At 41.5% G+C, this 22,672-nt stretch overlaps 1 long non-coding RNA gene across 1 annotated transcript in view; it reads right to left on the bottom strand.

Annotated features, from left to right (window-relative positions):
* Positions 1–19,408: 19,408 nt before the first annotated feature.
* LOC309348385 overlaps positions 19,409–22,672 on the bottom strand; it is a 31,329-nt gene continuing 28,065 nt past the window's right edge. The window contains exon 3 of the long non-coding RNA XR_014159378.1: positions 19,409–19,542. This is a non-coding gene — a long non-coding RNA (uncharacterized lncRNA). The remainder of the gene's footprint in view (positions 19,543–22,672) is intronic.

Here is a 22,672-nt window from a genome sequence, read left to right as displayed (position 1 = left end):
AAATGAGATGAGAGCCGCAACCCCAGAATCATCTGTGACTGGACTGGTTAACATCAGGGGTCCTTTACCTCTTTTACCTTTATGGATAGCAGCAAATGGTGCTTGGGGGACCGAAAAGAAAGGATGTAAGCTGAAAGTATTTCGGTAGTTTCCTCTGAATATAGTTATAGAGCAGCCATGTTCTAAATGTCCAAATGTCTATGGAACCTGAATTATAGGGCAGTCTTGGGCAGCATTACAATGATTAAATCCACTTAAAGAAAACTCTGCAGCAACGCTTGGATTTAATGCTGAACAATAGCATCATCATGATTGGTGTGGTTAAGAGGCTTGTTTAAAGGCAACAGGCATTATTTGCCATGGCTTTTAATTTCATACGGTTAAGAAAGGCGATGGGAAACTGACTTACTTGAGATCATATTATTATTTTCAACGTAAGTTACTTTGTTCCTTCCCCCCACTTGCATTTCCTTTAAGCAAAACAGCTTGACGGTTTTATTGCCCAAAACTCTCGACTTTGATTATATACTTACATAACCTGACACAGCGGATGGTTTTTATGGCAGTTGTTGTATGATTTGTATTTTTATAGTGCATCGAGGACAACTGAGAAATTTCCATTTGTGTTTAGGATCAAAACCTGTGTTTATTGAAATTGGCAGGAGGTTCTCCATCAATCTGAATGAGGAAGGGGGAGCAGAAAGAATTGGCCCCTGGCTCACCGAAGGTAGAATACTTGAACACAATGCTGATCATATCTAACATTAAACTAAATTAAATGCCTCAATAACCTGTTGTTTAAGGTAGGAAGGAAATGTTTGTGTTTACTATTACTTTTTTTAAAAAGGCAGGCTATAAAACCAGTAGGTTTCCTGTATACCTCTTAAATAAATGATCTTTTAATGGGTAACTGCTGATTTGGTACAACACTTTTCTTTCAAAAGCACTGAAGGTCTCAGTAGCCAAATTTTATCCCCCACCCCACCCCCCGTTCCACACCATACTTACGTTGAGCCTTTTGGAACATATCTCTGAAGTGATCACAGCAGTAAATTGCTTGTGCTTGTCTGTTGATTGTGAAGGGAAGAGGGTGGTTAAGGGTAGAAACTGAAGAACTCTATTTATCCACAGGCTAGCAAGATTAAGTGGTGCTGGAAAGGGACTGGACGACTCACAGCTTGACCAGTGACCTCCATCTTGACCTTGAGCTTGACCTTTACTGAGGTTCACTTCCACCTCTGTAAGAGGGAAATAAAAGGTACAATGGAGCCCATAGGCAGCTTTATCTCTGCCGAGATCAAGAGAGGCAATCGGCTGTAAACAGAGCTAACTACAGCTACCTGGTCTACTTAATTCGGTAGCTTTCAGTTCCGCAGAAGGAAGGTTTGTTGCCTGTAAATATGGACCACCATTAACAGGTTGCCTTTTCTCTCACATGCCATATTAGCAACCACCATCACTAGCTTATATTGATCACCATAAGAAAAATACGTCGGTTCTTGTGTTTTGTTGGTGCACCCTTTGAACTGGATTTTGCATCACGGAACAAGAATAGGAGTTGATGACTGATGTGAAGTTGTCATTCATGTCAGCTGCCTTGTCAGAGGGCATTGGCATGGGAAGTATACACACTATCCTGGTGGTCCTATGTGATCCTTTCAGGCAGTACAGTATGTCATCCAGCTGTGAGGAAAGTGCCAATGATACACATTGCTCCTGGGGCCATAGCTCAGTGGCGGAGCAGAGACCTTGCATGCAAAAGGTCCCAGGCTCAGGGTCCAGGTATGGTTAGGAAGGTCTGCAGTCTAAAACCCTGGAGAATTGCTGACAGCTAGTGTCGGCACTAAGGCTACTCCCATATTATGTTTCATGAATGTGCAATCTGTTTAGGCCAGGCATGGCCAAACTTGGCCCTTCAGATGTTTTGGGACTACAGCTCCTATCATCCCTAGCTAACAGGACCAGTGGTCAGGGATGATGGGAACTGTAGTCCCAAAACATCTGGAGGGCCAAGTTTGGCCATGCCTGCTTTAGGCAGATAGCTGGGCTGTAGACTCACGTGTAACATTCAGTGAGTGGGCAGGCAGGTGCACCGGCTTGCCCAAGTAATTGAGGGGGCCATTGCCATGCGATGACCTCACATCATGTGTGCATGCCGCACAATGTGCTGATGTGTTGCATGCACGTGTGGCAAGAGCACACCACACACCGGATGTGCACAGTGTGAGCAAATCACTGTGGCATATTGAGGGGACCTGGTCCCCTCCTTGAAAATTTCAGGGGGGGCAGAGTCCATTGGCCCCCCTAACTGGTGCCTCTGCCTATAGACATATTCACACATTGCACTGAACAGTGGTACAATCTGTCTTTACACATGTACAATGTTTGTGTGAAAGACTCTACAATTTGTGCAGCTCAACTATTATAGATGCAGGGACACAGCTTGTACACTCATTCAATGTAGCATGTAAACAACCCTTACGTACAAAATAGTGCAGCTGTACAAATCAGCAAGGGGGCACTCTTTTCCACAAACACTTGCAGAGAGGATGCGTGCATCAGTGTAATGTGCTAGCAAGTCTCATGCTTAGCTGGCTGAGCCAATGATCTGCCTCAGCAGATGACATCTTTTGTATGGACACACAACTTTGGCCTGTGGCAGACCGCAGCACAGATGTATCACTATAGACCAGGGTGGGGACACTCTATGGGCCAAACCTCACCTAACAGGGGTTCAAATTTGTTTCTCTTAACTGAAGCCCCCTGTCCCACCCTTGATGTCATGCACAACATCAGGTGTGGGAAAGAGAAAGAGAGATGGCTGCCAAGGCCCAATCAGAAGCCTTAAAATGTTGTTCCCACTTGTGCCTTGTCAAGGGAAAGCAGTCTTTGCTGCTACTGCCCATCAATTAAGTCAAAACCTGCTGGATCGGCCGTTTGTGGTGTTTTGCTGTCCTGACGTCAGGGCTTTAAAGCACCCAGTCACTTGTAATGCCCTGTCCAGTAGCCAATTCTGTCCCTCAGCAATAAACCCTGAAAAGGATCTGGCCCATAGAACCAAAAAGTCCACTTTTTGCTTTTTACAGTGTGTTTATGACTGGGATGGAAAAGAAACAAACAAAAGTGGTGACGTATTACTTGTTATTACTTTCTTTTCTTTGCTCAGCAGGGTTCAGGCATGGGCCAACAGCTCAGCTCTCACATTTTAACTGGATAACTGGATAACACACACACATGTATAAGTCCATTCATGAGTCCCCTACGAGCACATTATCTTACCGGAAATGATAATGAGAATTTCACTCCTTATGGGCTCCTGCATTTTCCAGATTTAGCAGGATGGAAGTTTGACTCGCCAAACAGTGTTCCCTCCTGGCTCTTGTCTGCCAGCTTATTCAATAAAGGTGTGCACGGGGCCCAGTATCTATGTCTCAAGTAATTGTATTTGGTGGGGTGGTTGTTTATTTTTAATGGGATTTTTTATTGCCACAGAGAGATAAAGTGAGCATGGTGTACACTCAAAATAAATTCAATAACGGAAGGTAACACACTTGCTTCATGCCTGAGCCCATTATTCCATGCTTATGGAAGAAAACAGAAGAATATATATTCCTCAATTCCCTGCTTTTAAGGCACTCACAATAATTACATAAACAATGTGTGTTTTTATGATGGTTGCATGTGTCTGACCCCTTGTATAGGCACACCACCTCTGAGGCAGTACACAGCCATCATGCCTAGTAGCTGTTGATAGCCTTATTGTCCATGAACATGAATTTGTCTAACTCACTTTTAATGCCATCCACATTGGTCACCATTGCTACATCTTGTGGTAGCTCATTCTGGCTTTGATTGAACTTGCCATAGGCATCTGGTTGGCTACTGTGAAAACATAATGCTGGAATCCCTTTGGTTATATTCCACCACATACTGATGCAGCAATAGCCACTTCTGTGCAACATGATATTTAGGGTCATAAGAAATGCCCAGCTGGATAAAACCAAAGGCCTATCCAGTCCTGTTTTCTGACTTCATAGTGACCATCCAGAGGTCTGCAGGAAGCCCATAAGTAGGAAATGAGCAATACAGCCCCCTGCCCCCAACCGGTATTTGGACGTAACCTGCCTCTGAATACTGGAAGTAATATAGCCATCATGACTTGTAGCCGTCATAGTGTCTCGGTTTAACCATGTGCTCCAAACACCATAGCAACAGAGGACTTAAAAACCTAACTCCAGATTTTGAGATCATTGGATTGCAAAACTATCCACTCATTAACACATGACTCAGCAAACTTCTGGTCTACTTACCAGTCCGGTATATTTTCCTCTGACTAGCAGCAGCTCTCTGGGGTTTTGGTTTGCAGTCTTCTCTATCCCTTGCTAGCCAACCATTTAACTGCAGATGCTCAGGATTGAATCTTAAACCATGTGCACGCAAAGTGTGCTCCAGGAATGAGGAACCTGTGGTTCCCCCCGAATGAACCCACAAATCCCAGGTTGTATTTGCCATAAACGAATGGAAATTCCCCCTTTCTCTCTCACATACATTTCTCTGATCAAAAAATATATTCTGCTTGTATTTATTAGCATTAGTATTTATTAAATTTATACTATGCTGATCCTCCCAAAAGAGCCCAAGACGGCAAACACACCAAGTGATAAAACAATTAAAACAACTTTACAACATTAGAAGCAGTTCTAATATAGATGATGACTGAGAAATATCTCTACTTAAAAGGCTTGTTGGAAGAGGTTTTCCAGTGACAATATTGTTACTGACAGTTTTTCAACAGAATTATGGGCTATATAGCAGGGGCAACCCTCCAGATATTGTTGGACCCAGCCCTTCCAGCATGGCCAGTGGTCGGGGCTGATGGGAGTTGTGGTCTAACATCATCAGGAACATCAGAGGTTTCCCAGCCTTGGGGCATGGTCTGTCACTGGGCCCATCCAGTGTCCCATAAACTCCCCATTACTGACCTGCTTCCTGGCCCTGCAAAATGAGTCTGAGCATAGGTTTTAGAGATTACAATCCTATGCACATTTGCCTTGGAGTTAGTCCCATTGAAGTGGGACTCATTTGCACATCAACTGGCAGGTTGTAAGGCTGCTACCTTATTCAGTGATTTTACTCTGCTCCTACCTTTTAAGAATTACCTGAAGTAGCAAAGCGATATGTGGGCAAGGAGGCTGCTTGTCACTTTTTGTCAGGGAAAATGTGCTCATTGCTGACTCCTGTGCTGTTTGCCATTAGATAATAGACATACAAACTTCTGGCTATTTGGACCTCGCAATCTTTCATCCCCGAGAGAAAAACCATTGATCTTTTTCATCAGAACATACGTCAAAAAGTAGTAGCAAAATACCCATGATGTCCAGCATTTTATTCCCTTGGGCTCCTGGTGTGAAGAAGGAGATTGATTTTTTTTTTTTAAGAAAAAAACTTTTTAGGGTGGATTTGATCTTAAATTAGTCTCCTTTTCTTTTTGCAGCATTAGATTCTGGAAACTTGTAACAGTGAGACAAAACAGAAACTGCTATGCAATGCAGGTGGAAGAAATGGACATTCCAACTTGCCCCGATCCTCTACTCTGAATTTTAAGAGAAGCTCCATTTAAGTAGAACTTTTTTAGGCAAGGAATGTAGCAAAAATGGTAGAGTACATGCTTTGCATGCAAAAGGTTCCAGGTTCAAACCTGAGCATCAAGTGCATTCTGTTAGGCAGAAATGCTTGTAGAATGTCTGTATAGGGTAAAATTGCCTATGAACGTTTGTTCACCGAGGGAAACACTCACTAAAATGAATTTTCCTGAGAACTTCTCCTTTTCTTTAAGGAAACTGATGTGGAAATATTAATCTAAGACTAGGAAAATGTGAAACCAAGCATGGCAGACTTCTCCATTCATAGCATTCTTAATAGATCTCTTGCCTTGGAGACCTATCAAAATCCATTTGGAAGAGAGTTCTTGATGCTGATAGGAACATTTGCTCCTACCTTGTTATGCAGATTAATTAAATAAATGCAATTTTTCGCACATGGTTGATGTGCTGGGGAGGGGAGGAAATGAGAATGTTATAGCTATAGCTGTAATCCTATTTTCATTTGCCTGGGAGTAAGCCCCACTGAACTTGGTAGGGCTCACATCTGACATGAATAGCATTGTCATAGAACTTACATTCCAGAAATACTGTAAATTGATCTCGATTAGGATTTCTAATCTAAAATATTTTATCCAGGCCCTTTTACTTTATTACAACAGAATTATTGAGTAGTAGTAGATAAAAGAGAGGAAAGAAAGGTCTGTTGCATTCCCATTTTACAGATGGGAACTGAGACAAGAAATAATGGCTTGTTCAAGGCTACCCAGATGTACCAGGTTCTCACAACTGCTACTGAATATAGGGAGGGTATGAGAAAAACCCTCAAGGAGGTGTGTGGCCTGGAGAGGCAGGAGTGGCCAGGGGATAATCTATAGGGCTGGTCAGAGGCTGGTCAGAGGAGCTGGGATGGCTATATATTTTGCCCCTGGGCAGGGAATTCACCACTCCCACTATAGCCAATACAACTACTGCACTCCCAGCTGCAGTAGCAGAAAAGCTAGGAATTGGGATGCAATCAATCAAAGATGGGAAGGAAAACTGATGCTGTTGTTGGCCAACTTTGGGTGTCCCTCCCCCCCTTCATCACAAAGGTAAAAGGATGGAGGGGGAAAGCAAGACCATTTGTATTACAGTTATTTGCAATCTAATTTGCCAAGCCAAGGGATAGTCGCAGTGATCTAATTCTCAATATACTACAGGACTCAGGTGAAGTACAAATCATCTTAGAGGATCCAATAATTTTGTTTCAATTGATCAATTCCTTAGATGGTATCCTTCGGTGAAGACTTTGCAGATAAGTGAAGTAAATTAGGTTCCAAAGAAAACACTGTGTGCATGCTTGCTTGCTCTCTCTCTCGCTTTCTCTCTCGCTTTCTCTCTCTCATTCTTTCCAACAGGGGCTCCTGCCATGCCTTTCCAGTCCTCCAGGAGCTCTGTACCCTTTGCAGAATGTGCTTGGGGCCTCCTGAGCTGCTTTTACTGTACTCTATCAAAGCCCAGCTCTTTGCAGCTCAGTGAATAAAATACTGCAGTTTCTCCCATTGACTGACTGAAATAAAATAATCTATGATGCATGAACAAGTCTAAATGAAATAATAATATCCTTAGCAGTGAAAAACGGATTGGTAATACAGTAATTGAGCAGATTTATTGCCATCTCCTTGAGCTAGCCTGCTGAAGCAGCCTGCTATTTTATTTAATCTCATATCAGAGGAATTACTGGCTGGTAATCCATTGTTAAACATCATTTAGAATGATGGATGAAAATGTCAGCTTTTCCAACATAATCAATTCATATCTCATTAGCACATATTATTTATGATTCTCATAATGGGACCTGCAGGGGCCTCCGGGGGAAATGGAGACCTCAGCTGTTGCTGAAATGAGATGAGATATACTGTAGCTTATGAGTTAATAACTGCATATAAAAATACTTGCCCACCATATTGATTGTCCTTACCGTTTTATAAATGAATTGAGTGCCTCGGCCTTCCCTCTTGCTGTGTGTATGGCAGATCTTCCTCCTACTCATTCAGAGGAAATAATTCCGCGTATGTATATTTGTGTGTGTGTTTTACACACACACACACACACACACACACACACACACAACATGTTAGAAAGACTGGTTTAAAAAATAACTTTTAAGACCCGTGGAGTTGGGAAGGGGAAGAATGCCTCTGAACGTGAAGTAATAAGAAACACTTTACTGCTCTGTTGCTGTTTGTTAAGGACTTCGGGCCTTTTTTCCCCCTCAGTACCTATGAAGACAAATCGACATATTTCTTCAGCTACAGCAGAGTTGCATTTTAAGGATACTTCCCCCCCACCCACGCTGCCTCAAAGCCCAATGAAAAGCAAACCTTAATGTAGTTGATGGTGCAGCTGTAATCATGGTCACAGTGTCAACTGCTGCCTCAATTAAACTACATTTGAGAATCATTTTATGCTTCAGCTCATAAACATCAATAAAGGAAAATGAGTAATAAATGACTGTCTAGAGTACAAAGGACCAGCTCATATTTCAGATGAAAATGAAGACAAAATGTAGCTTTTATTTGCCTGTGGAATTCCCATTAACTGCATCACTGACAGGAGGGAGCTGGATCAATAGTTGGCCGGCCGCAGAAAACAGTTTCTGGCTGTTCAGCAGCCAATGCAAAAGGAAAAGTGTCATATTGTGATCTTTATCAGGTAATCTTCATTACACCAGACCAATGATATATGTATATACCGGTCAGCTAGGGGCACTTCTAATTCTTGGGTCTATTTGTGTCCTGAAGTGCAGAGAGCTCACAAATTATTTGTTTACAACCATGAAAAACCTTCAATGTTCATCTCTTTTATTCTTTTATAGGTAATCCATAACTGGAAAGTTTCTCTCAAGACCACTTTATTCACTCAGAATGTTCAAGGCAACACTGCTTAAAAACTTATCTCTCATGCTGCTTGAAGGACAAAAATCTTGCAGTGCTGGTTTTTCCCCTCCCCTTTTTATTTCTTTATCCCTACCCTCTTTCGGTGCTGTTTGAATGAAAGATTCTAAAGGTATCCTTCTGAAGGCATTTGTGCCTTTTTTGGTAAAGGTTCTCCTTCGCAGTTTATTTGAACAAAGGAAACATGTGCCTTGTGATGAAAATAGCCCATCTGCAGATGGACAATTGTGACACATCGTGGCTTGTTTGGACCGCAGCCTGTTTGCAGTGAAAACCAAAATGAACAAAGCATTGAAATGCATTGAACTTAATTTGATAAGCATGCCATTATGAATGGCCAAAAAGTTTATTGGAGAAATAAATATAGCACCATCATAAGGGCAGCTTTGCCAATGTGTGGAGGACAGGAAGACTCTGTGCATAAAAGTATCCTAGGGCCTCACACATCTCTTATCTTTCAATACCTTAAATCACAAAGAAATTTGTTATAACCCAGATATTGTGACCCACTGTCACAATATCACAAATATGACAACTGTTCTCGTCATAACCTACGACAGGCGTAGCCAACATGGTTTTACCCAGATGTTCCAAGACTAAAACTCCCATCAGCCCCAGCTAGCATGGCTAATGGCCAGGGGTGATGGAAACTATAGTCTAGGAACACTTGGAAGGCACCACATCCATTACCTGGCCTTCAATACAGCCGACATACAATTACAGAGGCTGTGATTCTTCTTGCATGGTGAAATAGTAAGCACAGACTATTTCTGCCATGCATATCAGGTAATATCTAATGCTGGTTTTGAGGGTGTTGTTGGACTCCATCACCCATCTGTTTCAGCCAGTACAGCCAGTGGTCAAGGATGATGGAAGCTGGTGTTCAACAACATCTGGGAGGGGCCACAGGTCCCCCATCGCTATTCTAATATTAAAGTCCAATGGGTATGCAGCCTGAGTAAGGGCTCCTCCAGACATCTTGCTTATTCGGCATTCATCTTCCTTTGCTTGCACAAAGTTTATGCAGCAGTTAGACTATGTCTGGTCTTTGTTGAACGTTCATTCTGAGTTGTTCACAGAACAGTCATATAACAACAAGTATTCACCCTGATCTGCTTGTGGGGTAAGTAGACATTAATATATCTCCCTACTTTAATCATTAGTTCATCCCACATTTTTGATGCGTTTCTCCATCACTTTCATAACCACAGAACAGTGTGGGTTTCTTAAGTGGATTTGTTGCACTAGAGCAGGGATGTTCAACCAGTAGATCATGATCTACCGGTAGATCCCCAGCTGATCCTGGTAGATTGTGGGATCCTTATCATGTACAAAAAGTTATGGGGGGGGGAGCTAAAAAACTGTGCAATCCTCCACCCCAAAAAGCTCAACAACTCTGGGCAATCCACCCATCCCACACACGTTCCACCTTCCTCCAATGACAATGGGTAGATCACTGCCAGTTTTTTTATATAATATACTGGGAGTAGATCAGTCTCTTGGGAGTTGGGCATGCCTGCACTAGAGTGACAGAGCACTCTGATCCACTTGAACTGTGCAAAACTAAAGTTCCTCCCTCAGAAACAGTGATCGTTTGGAGGTTCCCTAAGAGTTCAGACTTGTGCCAATTGCACAGGATTGCTGCTGTGGGAAAAACAACTCCTAGGCACCTAGCGTTTTGGATTTTTTAAAAAATGGCATCATTTCTGAGCACATATATCCCAAGTAGACATCATTCACTAAAGTTAATCAGATCTGCTGGTGCTTGTCCCCTTTTCGTCTCACGCAGTGACAGGGAGGAAGTGGGCTAGGTGCATACTTTCTCATTTACTGTGGCAACAAACATGTATTTCCCCAGTGAAAAATATTGAAATACAAATATTTACTACCATTTTGTTGGACATATAAATTAGGCACACGCTGGCTTCCCCACCCCTTTTTGCACTTAGTAGATGTGTAGCTTTTAATATTGGATGGAAGGGCAGGTAACAGTGTTTGATGCTAGCAAGCTATCAATAACAGGTACTCTTTAATATAGTGAATGAAAGACTTCATAAATCCTAAGTTATACAAGGGATCATACAATGCTTTTAGCAAATTTCCAAAGACTCATAAAAACTATAAATCAATACATTTTTGATTAATCAAGCCATACAGTCAGGTTTGAGAATAAACCGCATGGTGTTTTCTTCTTTTGGGATGTACAATACAGGCTGAATGAGAAAAAAGCAGTCATAGACTCAAAAGGGTGACCACACCCAGTAGACCACAATATCATCCACAGTATCCGGCATGAAACATTAATTCATTAATTAAACCACTCCCTTTTTCACCCCACCATTCCTTCAAGAAGCTCAAAGTAGTATTCATTATTCTCTTTCTCTCATCCCAGTTAGGTAGCTTAGGTAGAGAGATGATGGTTGGCCTACATTCACCCAGTGAGCTCTGTGGCTGAGTGGGGATTTAAACCCGGAGCTCCCTGGTCACATAGTTAAACTGTGGACTTCACTCCCACAGAAGACAGTGCTGGTCAGCAACCTAGATGCCTTTAAAAGAAGATTGGATAAATTCCTAGTTACTAGTCATGAGGATTATGCTCTCTTCTGTGGTTGCTGGAAACCATCAGAGGATAGAGTGATCTTATGCTTGGGTCCTACTTGCAAGTTCCCCCATAGGCATTTGAGTGGCCACTGTGAGAACAGGATGCTAGGCTAGATGATCCATTGGCCTGATCCAGCAGGCTCTTCTTATGTTCTTAGGGTCCAAATGCCCTAAAGCCACAATCAAATTGGTGATTGTGTGTATAGTCTGCAGACAAAAAACCTAAGGCCAATCTGTACAGTGGTACCTTGGGTTAAGTACTTAATTCATTCTGGAGGTCCGCTCTTAACCTGAAACTGTTCTTAACCTGAAGCACCACATTAGCTAATGGGGCCTCCCGCTGCCGCCATGCCGCTGCAGCACAATTTCTGTTCTCATCCTGAAGCAAAGTTCTTAACCCGAAGTACTATTTCTGGGTTAGTGGAGTCTGTAACCTGAAGTGTATGTAACCTGAAGTGTATGTAACCCGAGGTGCCACTGTATCTTATATACTAAAACTTTTCAGTTGGGTCAGGGGAGGAGGGTGGAAATCAGCAAATTCTAAGCTGCTAGCAGCATAGGGCTTGGACACACAGGAGGAAAGCCTTGGTAGGCTATAACTAACTTTCAAGCACTTGTTGCCCACCTGGTTTAGTTGGTTAGGATTGCTGCATCAAAGCATTTTCCAGTAAATACTATTCAGATTCATTCTATCTCAGCAAAAGAAGAAGTAGTTTAATACACAATACTTTATTTGTAGAAAGTACCAAATAGGTCCTAAAGAAAATGAAAAACCTTATCAGGCCAATGTATTCTAAAGATCAGGAACTGACTGACAAAAAACAACAGAATTCTAAGAGAATTTAAGAATATCCTAAGGAGTCTTTAAATAATAAGTAGCCGTGGCAGAATTTTTAGCTGAAAATGCTGTGTTGTATAGAATATTCTCATGCACCTTGTAAAATCCTCTGACATCAATATTTAATTTTACTAGATATTCTATAGGTTTTCCCAAAACCTATAAAATAGAATAGTGATGGGGTATATTTTTAATATTGATTAGCATTCAGCAATCCCAAACTATTCACAAATCTGCACAATTAGAAATTAGTCTCTGAGGTTATGATGTTTTTTTATATAGGGCTAATATTATGACCAGCACATATCCTGGCCCTTCCAAGTTGTCACCTTAAAACACTGTGGTGTGTTTTTTAATACCTTTAAACACAATGGCTTGTTCTTCTAAATCTCATCCCATTCTTCTTCGGAATGCAACAATGAAGGTGAGTTATGGTTTCGGCATCTTGTGCAAACACTGTAATTGGTTTCTTTCAAGAATACTGTCCTGAAATCTATTTCTGATTGAGAAGTGCAAATATATTGGAGGGATGGGGTTGTTTTCTGACTTGCAGAATAAATTCAGAATTCAGTGGGGTTGTGCAGTCCCAGTCCCACCCCACGTAAAACCAATAGCCATTTTGCTATTGATATTTATGGGGTACATCCTGCATCTTTAGGCACAGATCATGTTGTTTCTCTGTTCCCCATTTTCTACCTTGCTTCAAGTCTATCTAAAACCAAAATAAGGGACATAGGAGTGATCCAGATTCCATTGGCACTCTCTTATCGGCTGGGCAGGATGTTGCTATTGGGTCCATGGTGGCCAGAAGAGAGGTGATTGTTTCACACAATTTGGGAACCATAAATCCTGGAATCCTGCATAGCAAGAAGAAGAAGTAGTGTATCTATAAACAGTCCCTCTAAACAGCTAGTGCCCACTCTCCTCTAAGAATCCAGGGTTGCTATTTCTAAAGCTGCATGCAGTTTACAGTGACATGCTCCTAGTAGCTGCAAACATTCTACCAATAGCAGACAAATATAATCAAGAATGTAGCAAACAATATAAACTAGGCAGTTCAAAAGATCTGAAGTCAAACTGAAATGTAAGGCTATTAGAAAGCTCTTGCAGAACAATTACCAGTGGAAGCAACTAAAACAGTGTCTGATAAGAATCCTTTTCTTGAAACCACATCCTGGTTTTATAGCCACAAATAATTGTATTATATAATTTCTTAAATGTCTCAGTTGTTTGTGTGTATTTATGTATATATGTATATGTGTATCTTCAAATCCAGAAGACACATAGGTACACACATGCATAAACACGTTCTCCCCTCTCTCTATATATAATATAATGCCATGCCTATAAAACAATAGCTTAAAATGCCAATTAAACCCTTATCTAGATCTCATGCTATAAACCAAAGAAAAAGTGGTGGTAATGCTAGCCAGCCTAATACAGAAGCCTTATACACCATCTAACACTGAAAATCTTTGCATACAGATAGGTTGTATAATCCAGAATAATTTCATTCTGTCCCCCTCTACTAACACACACACCTGTTATTTTAGAAAAAGTGTCTCCAAAAAAGCAACATATGTATTTGCGCTACTGAAATATTCTCAGCAATGACACACACTGAACTGCAGAAATGACTTGCAGGCTCAGACCCACAAGCCACCATGTTTGAAGCTGAAGCAAAATGAGAGCACAAATGAATGCAAGGTTTTATTCATGTGTGAAAATGGACAAGCCCTTTTTGTAAGTATGAATTGACTGGCTTTCCCCCAGCTCAGACACCAGCTAGTGCTTATCGCCTCTTCTCTGATCTATAGGAGTTGCATGCATGGTTCTGTTGTACAGTCTGCTATACACAGACGCCTCATGACAGCCCTTCTCTCCTGGGGCATCACAGGAGTAAGGAACAAGCCTAAGCCGTCAATATTTTTTTCGGTGCACTGTGCAAAATTAATACTTCCAAACAACGATGCACATCATATGCTTTATTTCTACAAGACAAGCGAGAAAATGATCCAGAGCTGATAGGTGCTAAGGTGAATTTTGTTTATTCTGGTTGCTCGTTCATGCAAAATAGATTTAGGCTGTATTTGATATCTATGCCACCTTCTCCAAAGGACACTGTCACAAGGACACAGTGCTTTGAAGGGCTCTCCAGAGCAAATTTTGAGGGCCTGCATGGAGTGGAAGAGAAAGGGATGTCCCACTGCACACACAACATACCTTCCAAAAAAATAGGGGGCCCTAAAAGGTTTGTCTCCCAGGATCTGGCACCCCTGTTATACACTGTACCTGTCTTGGGTCCCCTTCCTGGGCAGTAGGCAATGAAAAGCCACCATATTAACTTTCCCACAATGACCCAGAACAACACTGGTTGTCCATTTGCTTTTGGAGGAAGTAATACACTATTACCTTAGCAACTCGGGACAAGTTTCCTTGTGGGTTTGCCTTACCCCATATATGCCCTTTTGACCACATTGATTTATGGAATTAGCACTGTTAAAATTTCCAAAAATGAAGGGGAAATGTGTGTGCGTCCTATGGAGCGAATGCAGGCTTCAGGAAGCTATCCGCAAGCCTGCGGAGCCCGGCGGGAACTCCCGCGGGCTCCAAAGGCTTGCGGATAGCTGCCTGCAGCCCGAAGTCCAGGGAGCGTGGCACTGTGCACCCTGGGCTTAGGGCAGCTAAGTAATTCTTGCCCCACTGTTGTAATAAATTGATCTTTGAGTGTGGCAGCATCTATATTATTGGTGTCAGGCAGGTATGAGAGCCAGCGTGGTGTAGTGGTTAAGAGTGGTGGACTCATAATCTGGTGAACCGGGTTCGATTCCCCGCTCCTCCACCTGCAGCTGCTGGGTGACCTTGGGCCAGTCACACTTCTCTGAAGTCTCTCAGCCCCACTCACCTCACAGAGTGTTTGTTGTGGGGGAGGAAGGGAAAGGAGAATGTTAGCCGCTTTGAGACTCCTTTGGGTAGTGATAAAGCGGGATATCAAATCCAAACTCCTCCTCCTCCTGCTTTTGCTGTACCCTTTTTTTGGTGCCTGCTTAAAACATTTTTTGTTTAGGGAAGCCTAGTGCTTTTTTCTGGGGGGACGCATAGCCTTAAACATTTTGTGAGTCTAAGTTTGGCCTCATTGAGGGGCAGTATTTCAATATGAGTAGGAAAATGAGAGTACCCCTAAACACCTTTTAAGAAAAATACACCCTGGGGAAGCCTATCCAGACATGCAGAAGTTGAAAGCACTTCTGTCTGATTAGGTAAAAATCAAGGAAAGAAAGAAAGATCCCTAGAATGAAGAGCATCTGAACTGTATTTCATTTCATTTTATTTGCAAGCCAACATCATCTGTTGTAGTTTCATTCTTTCTGCTATCTTTGTACATTTATCATCCGTGTAGATGTGAGAGGGAAAGCAGGGATGCCACTGGAAAGAACAGAAGCTTTCTTTTTTTGCAGGCTAACGGCATTGCATAAAACGATAGCCATGAAAAGCAAGAAGAGCCAAGGAGTCAGAGGTGTTTTTAAAAGGGAAAGAAACTCTGCAGGAAAAGGTCACATTTGGGCCCATCTTGCCGGTTTAATGCAGTTTCTAGCAAACCATTCATAAAACTTTGTTGCTCCAGCTGACCCCCATAACTGTGTTGCCTTTTAATGTATTGTTCAGGGGAACAGTGGAAATTGCCAGATACTACTTAGTTATAAAACAAAGGGGTAATACTCCAACCTGCCAGCTTTGATTTGCCCAATGAAAAGATGATGTAAATCCTTCAAAACCATGAAGGGCTTGGAAAGAGCCCACAGTATATCAGTCGGCTGTTTGATTTATATCCCATCACGGCCACATTCTTCAAAATCAGTGGCTGTTCTGGAGTAGGTTGTTTGAGGGCTACAGTTTATATCACTTGGACTTGGATTCAAGTTTTCATACACTGATGGAACCACAACTCCTCAACTTCTCATGAAACCGTTTACTTGTCCTCATGCCCTATTGCAACTAAGCCAAAGTACATATAGCTTAAATGATCACATGTTCTTCCCATATTTCCTCCAGCCTTCCTCCTCCTCCTCCTCCTCCTCCTCCTCCTCCTCCTCCTCTTCTTCTTCATCTTCTTCTTCTGTTGTTTCCTTGTGTCTGTTTGTTTGGATTGTAACCCTTTGGGGTAGAGGCATGTCCTCCTACACTTTGCAAAGCATTATGGATGAAGTTCACCTCACCAGCTCTGTCAGTGGAAGCACTTCCACTGCACCAGCACTTCCATTTGTGTAATAGGACCTTCTTCCCTATCCTTCCCTCTTGCCCCTGAAATTGAATCTAGGAGGTAAGAAGAATCCACAGAATAGCATGTGAGGAGAGGGTGTATTGTTCCATCTGGCAAGCTGGACATTGACTTCCACCATAGGTAAATACAGTGGTGCCCCGCAAGACGAACGCCTCGCAAGACGGAAAACCCGCTAGACGAAAGGGTTTTCCGTTTTGGAGGCGCTTCACAAAACGAATTTCCCTATGGGCTTGCTTCGCAATGTCTTGCGAGTTCCTGCGGGTTTCCCCCCTCCCCCCCCCTTTTCCTAAGCCGCTAAGCCGCTTATCAGCTGATCCGCTGATAAGCCGCTTATCAGCTGATCCGCTAAAAGCTGCTAAACCGCTAATAGCGCTAATCCGCTAAGCTGTCAATGGGCTTGCTTCGCAAGACGAAAAAACCGCTATACGAAGAGCCTCACAGAACAGATTAATTTCGTCTTGCGAGGCACCACTGTATGTATCATTATCAGAAGTGGACAATAAGATACCTATGAGAAACGTGCAAGCAAATTATGAGTACAATAGCCTTCGCTACAGGGCTGGGGAGCCACTTATGTCCAGCAAGCCAGATCAAAAGGTGGTCACCCCTCTACCGACCACTTTTAGCAAGTGGACACAGCAATCATCTGATGTCAAAAGATACCAGATGGATATGAGCCTGCCAGGGCTTGCATTCAGGGCTGAATTTAAACAGAGCTGAATGTAATTCCTGTTAGCAAAAAACAGTCAGATGTGCATGGCACACTCCTGATTTTACTTTGGCAGCAGGGCTTGAATTCAGCCCTGAAAGCAAGCCCTGAAAGCAGGGTTTGGCTCTACTCTGAATCTACCCCTGTGAAGTCTTTCCAGTTGCAGGCAATAATAACACTGGGCACTGACAACAAATGGCTGAGCAGTTTCATTTCAGAGCAAATCAGAGCCAACAAACAGGCTTAATAAGATCAACTTCAGAAACGAGTGCACCACTGCCCTATGATAATGCTGAGTTCTTGAAACAACTGTCTCCAAGAAAGCCTGCACTCACCTGCAAGACTATCATGTGTGGTGCGTGTCAATTGAGTGGTACCTCCTCCAACTGATGGAGGAAGACTTAGGGTGTGTGTGTGTGTGTAAGTAATGATTTTCTAGGAATAAGGGACCATTTGTGAATAACTTTAAACAAGAGTTCCCTAATGCTTGCACATACAGTTTTGAAGGGTTGATTGTTCCATTAAAAAATCCCAATTGACTAGGTCTACTGTAATATAAATCTCAATCTTATAGGATTCTAGCTCAACCTATTTTCTCAATTCATCACCTGAGATGAATGGGATTATACCTCTTGTTGATTCACTTCAAAATATGCTCCCAAGTGTCATACACCCCACCCTCATACTCCTACCAATTTGTGTAATAGAGATGTTTGTATTTAGGGCATTTTAGAACTCAGTGTTCTAAAATGGTGGTGACACAAGCACATTACAGTAGACATATTGACATCCTGCACCATTTATGCACATGGGTGCTTTTGTTCTCCTGTGATTCACTCATGAAAGTGGCAGGAAAGAACCATCCCAAATTTCATCAGTGTATTCCTGTGATTTTTCTGGATTAACAGGGTTGCAAATGGATTTTATCTATTTTTTATTTTTGTATGGAAGCAATTAACACGGAAAGGAGTGCGAAACTTCCATTAGATTCTGCTCAATTCCCAGAAGTGGCTTTTATGTCATGTGAAAGATCACACAAAACACCAAAATTATCGGGTAAGGAAATGTTGGGGAAATGAAATAAAGTTCTGTATGAATGCAGACTACAACACGCTTCTGCATGACAGAATAAGTTGTGGTTGAACTCATAATTAGACAGCTAAGAAAGCATTCAGCATGGGGTGAGGGGCCATGGACGTACGTGAATCAGCCTTTATCTGACAATCTGCTGTTCTGAAAATCACATATTTTAGTCCATGTTGAAGGAACTGCACATTGGGACTAACAAGCACAGTGTATAGGAGCACTGGTGATACCTGGTCCTATATTTAAAAGGGGGAAAGTCAAGTGGAAGGCAGGCAGGCAGAAGGTATAGAAGATGTTCGCAAGGCAGGTGTGACTATGGTTTAATGGGATTAACTGTCTACTTCAGGCAAATGTGTGAACACATACCAATTCCCGTTGCAGAAATTTCCAGCATGAAATTTCACACTTTGCAGCAATGCTATGAACAGCAATAAGATAAAAATAAAATGCTAGTAAAAGCAAGGAAGAATTAAACAATTCTACACATCAAGGTTGCAGATAAAGGACATATAGAGGGTGGAAACCACAGAAATTAATGTTGTCTTTTTCAGATTTTATAGGGATTTGTCCAATGCTCCATTTATAACCACTTCTGCTACATACCAATATATTGGCACCCTAGGATCATTTGAGAGCAGAGACGGGATAGAAGATAGACAGACAAACAGACAGACAGATAAATACTGCTGCACAAGTATTGATTTGAAATTATGCCATCATCTTTCAATGATGCTTTTATCCATTGCAGCCCAAATTGACAAATCTGAGATATTCATGATTTTTTTTTTTAGTACTTTGGAAGAAGGTGTAGGGGAGAAATTAGATTAACTTTGCATTTAAACCTAGCAAATTCACACTTTCCAAAACTATATGCAAACTGAAGCAAAACCTTTGAATTCTCACTTCTCTGAATTTTGCAATGCAATTCTCCAGCCAAGAAATGTATCCAAAAGGACATAGATCAATGGAAAGACATGCTAAAGTATTTATGTGCATGAAATCATGAAAATAGCACACACAAATGTATTGGGGAAAATTCTTAGCAAAAATGTGCATATTAGGAAAAATTGCATACAAGTGTTTATTAGAAGAAATTCACACGAAAACTCTGGCAAATTGTCACGAATGTTTTATCAAAAATTATCAGTTGCTGCAAATATGTTGAGAATTGAATTTATGATTGGAAAAAATAAAAATTGAGATAACCAATTTGATAGCTCTAGTTGGAAGTAATGAACATATCTACTAAAATTCAGCATCTTAAATATTCTCTCCTTCAAACCCTCTCATACTGCCTATTCAGGATCAAAGCAAAGTAAAATGACACCTTGATCTATAAATATTTACCTGGAAGTAGGGACCACCAGATCGGTCAATTTAGAGTCCATGCTACCTTCTTGTGTGTTCATTCGTAAGTCCATTCTGTAATTAAATATGTGCTTTGAACATATTTCCTCACAAAATTTGCATTTCTAAATGAATTTTATCTGAAAATACACATTTTAAAATTATTTCAGCATGTTATTTGAGCCAGATCAACATTAGATAATCCAAAGAAGTATGAAATTCAAAGTATTTCTCATCCACAAATTATTAAAATCCTGGAAAGGAGAAAACAGCAGCACATTTTACAAACATTTTTGGAGTCACTGAAAGTCTGTTAGAACAGATTAGTCTTCAATTGTCAAAAGAAGCTCATGACATTTGGTTCTTCCTGTAAGGTATGCATTAAACCAGGGTATGTGGAACAGGGCAGTTCATAAAGGAATTCTCAAAGATTGAATTCCTTGTGCGTCCCAACCTGGAAACTGAGCTCTGTATTCAACCAGCAGTTCCCAGAGAGATTATGGACTTCACAAGTCCATGAATTAACTTTATAGTGCAGCCCAATTGCGTGCCTACTCAGAATTCAGTTCCCCTGAAGTGGATGGCTCTTATTCCTATGTGCATGCATACGGAATTGCAGCTCACATGTGAACTAGCCACTTATCAATGGAAGACCCATTTTATCAGCAGTCCCAGAAAGGGGTGTAGCTCTTCCAGTATCAGCAGCTGGTACACACATAGTAAGTCCCCAGCCCTCTTCATATGTCTATGTCAAAAGGAATGGATCATATGGAGAAAATAAACACCACCTGTGGATGTGACCTGGCTCCATATCCGCTGACATCATGCTCACTTTTAACTAAGCATCCTTACAGTTTAATGTTTGCTTGAAAGTAAATCCCACTGAATCCAATAAGCTCGATTCCCTAGTTAATGTAGGATTCCTGGCTAAGGATCACTGAATTTGGCTGCAGTCCTAAGTACACTTATCTGGGAGTAAGCCCCGTTGAGTTTCTTCTGTGCAGACAAGATTATTATGTTAGTGTACAATGGAACTATTCTATATTAGTTGTCCTGATTGCTTAGTCAAATGGTATATTGTGGCTGGGGTGGGCGTGTTGGTAACTGTATACTTATTCACCAAACACAAACAACTCACTTTTTGCTTTCATCATAGAGTGATTTATGTCTCTATTTGTGTAAGCATTTTATTTACTTATTTCAATGCATATATATCCCATCTTTCTTTCACAGAAGAAAGGTGCACCTACTCAATAGCTTACCCAGATACTGACCAGAACTGGACTTGCACAAAAAGACTTCTGAACGAGGGCAGGAAGCAATCCTCTCACTCTGATTTATCTTCAGAACATGTCACATGCAAAATTAGAGTGAGAGCACACTTTATTCCCCCACTTTAGAGCCTTCTGAGTGAACAATGGCACCTACCAACAGCTTGCCCTGATATTATCACCCCTGTTTGTGCCCAGCTCCAGATCACTAAAATTCCACATACACATGCACACATGTCGTAGCTTGTAAACAGAGCAGTGGCAAAGTAGACAGAGCTCTTTCAACTCAGCACTAGCTGTGTTTTATCAGAAACATGACCAATAGTGTTATAGTGCTGGTACTTCAGATCTGGAGAGCTATTTTTATATGTGTCCATCTTTTGCTTCCCCATTGGAAACACACAGCTATGGACAGTGAATTTATAAATATTATCACACACAATTAGACACTTATCACAAGACAATAACCTAGTGTAATAAAGGATTCTTATTAGTATTTTTTTGCGACAGTACTCACCAATATGGAGTACTGTTGCATCTTTTTCTGCTGCCCATGGCAGCCACTTTGTGCCAGCCATTTGTTCTGGTGGCACCCACAATACCTTTACCAGAACTTCATTTTTTTTTTCTTTTTTACCCCCAAGCACTGGTTATTATTATTGACCTTGCACATATAAGAAATAACAATAAAATAAAAATGGTTCTGTTCCCGGCATGCCCTGTAGTTAATCCATTTGTGTTTGAAAGTTGTAAACATAGTTCTCAGTTTTCAATTGAACTATCGGCTTTGTGCTGCATAGTAGGCATTGTCCACAATGCAGAAATGCCAGTATGTGTTACCCAAATCTATGCTCCCCCCCCCCTTTGGAGCTCACTGGGGCATACTCGTAAGCAAATGTCCACAGGCTTGCATGTTATTGGGCGTGTCCTACTGATCTTCTAGAAGACGTGTGTAGAATTTGTTTGTTTGTTTGTTTATTAAATTTGTATCCTGCCCTGCATCCACAGATGAAGCATAAAAAGACCAGATAAAAACACAAAGTACAGAATAAAGCCAACATAGTTTCAAAACTCATGATCTCATGTATCAATATGTACCCCAGAGGCCAAAGTAACAATCTGTCATTCAGAAGACTAGGAGACTTATGAGAAAGCTGAAGATGCTCACCTGGATCAGCTAGTAAGACAGTTAAACAAGCTATGGCTGGTGCAATAGTAAAAAGGCACTTTGGAACAAACACCTGCAGTATGTAGCTGTGTGGCTTTTTTCTTCCTTTTGCAATTGTAGGTATGCTCGGCTTTTAGCTGTACAACGGGGAGATTTTTGCCTATATTTTCCCAGTTAATTTGATCATTCAGCTTTAGGTCTGTGTGTATACTTGGTCTTTAAAAAGAACGCTCTTAAAACGCCTTCATCTATTCAACCCACTCTTGGGGAAAACCCTCTCAAAGAACGCTCTTGGCTTTGAAACTGATGCAACGCTGCCACCAAATGGCAGGCAAGAGATGAAACAGCAGGTTAAGGATGCACTTTCAGCTTTTCAGACTGAAGCGCGTTCAGTCACTGCGATAATGTCCCTAGTGATACTGTGGTGTGATCAAGATGACCAAAGTGAACAGAAGCCATTTGGTTATAAACACCTTGTAGAAGGAAGACAAAGATTAGCATACTGAGTGGGTGGGAGAAGGTAAGGGAATATTACCAATTCAGTATTTTGTCTGTCTCCTGAAAATATCATCATCATTGTTATTTTCAGTATTGTTTCTTTAAACCTAAGATGGGGGAGGAAGGCAGGAGAAACCCTAAAACCTGGTAGGATTGTGTAAAACCTAATCAAACAAAGATTCCGGCCTACAACTAGGCATTGGTCTTTTCCAACTACTTATAATGAAGTTACTACTAATAACAATAATATTCTCTTAGGTCTCAGGTTCAGTCTCCAGGATGTAGTCTAAGTAGTAATGGAAAAGCCCCATGCTTGACACCTCAAGAGCTACT

Source organism: Podarcis erhardii (genome assembly GCF_964252035.2).
Source record: "Podarcis erhardii genome assembly, chromosome: 8".
NCBI lineage: Eukaryota > Metazoa > Chordata > Lepidosauria > Squamata > Lacertidae > Podarcis > Podarcis erhardii.
This window is presented reverse-complemented; position numbering and strand designations above follow the sequence as displayed.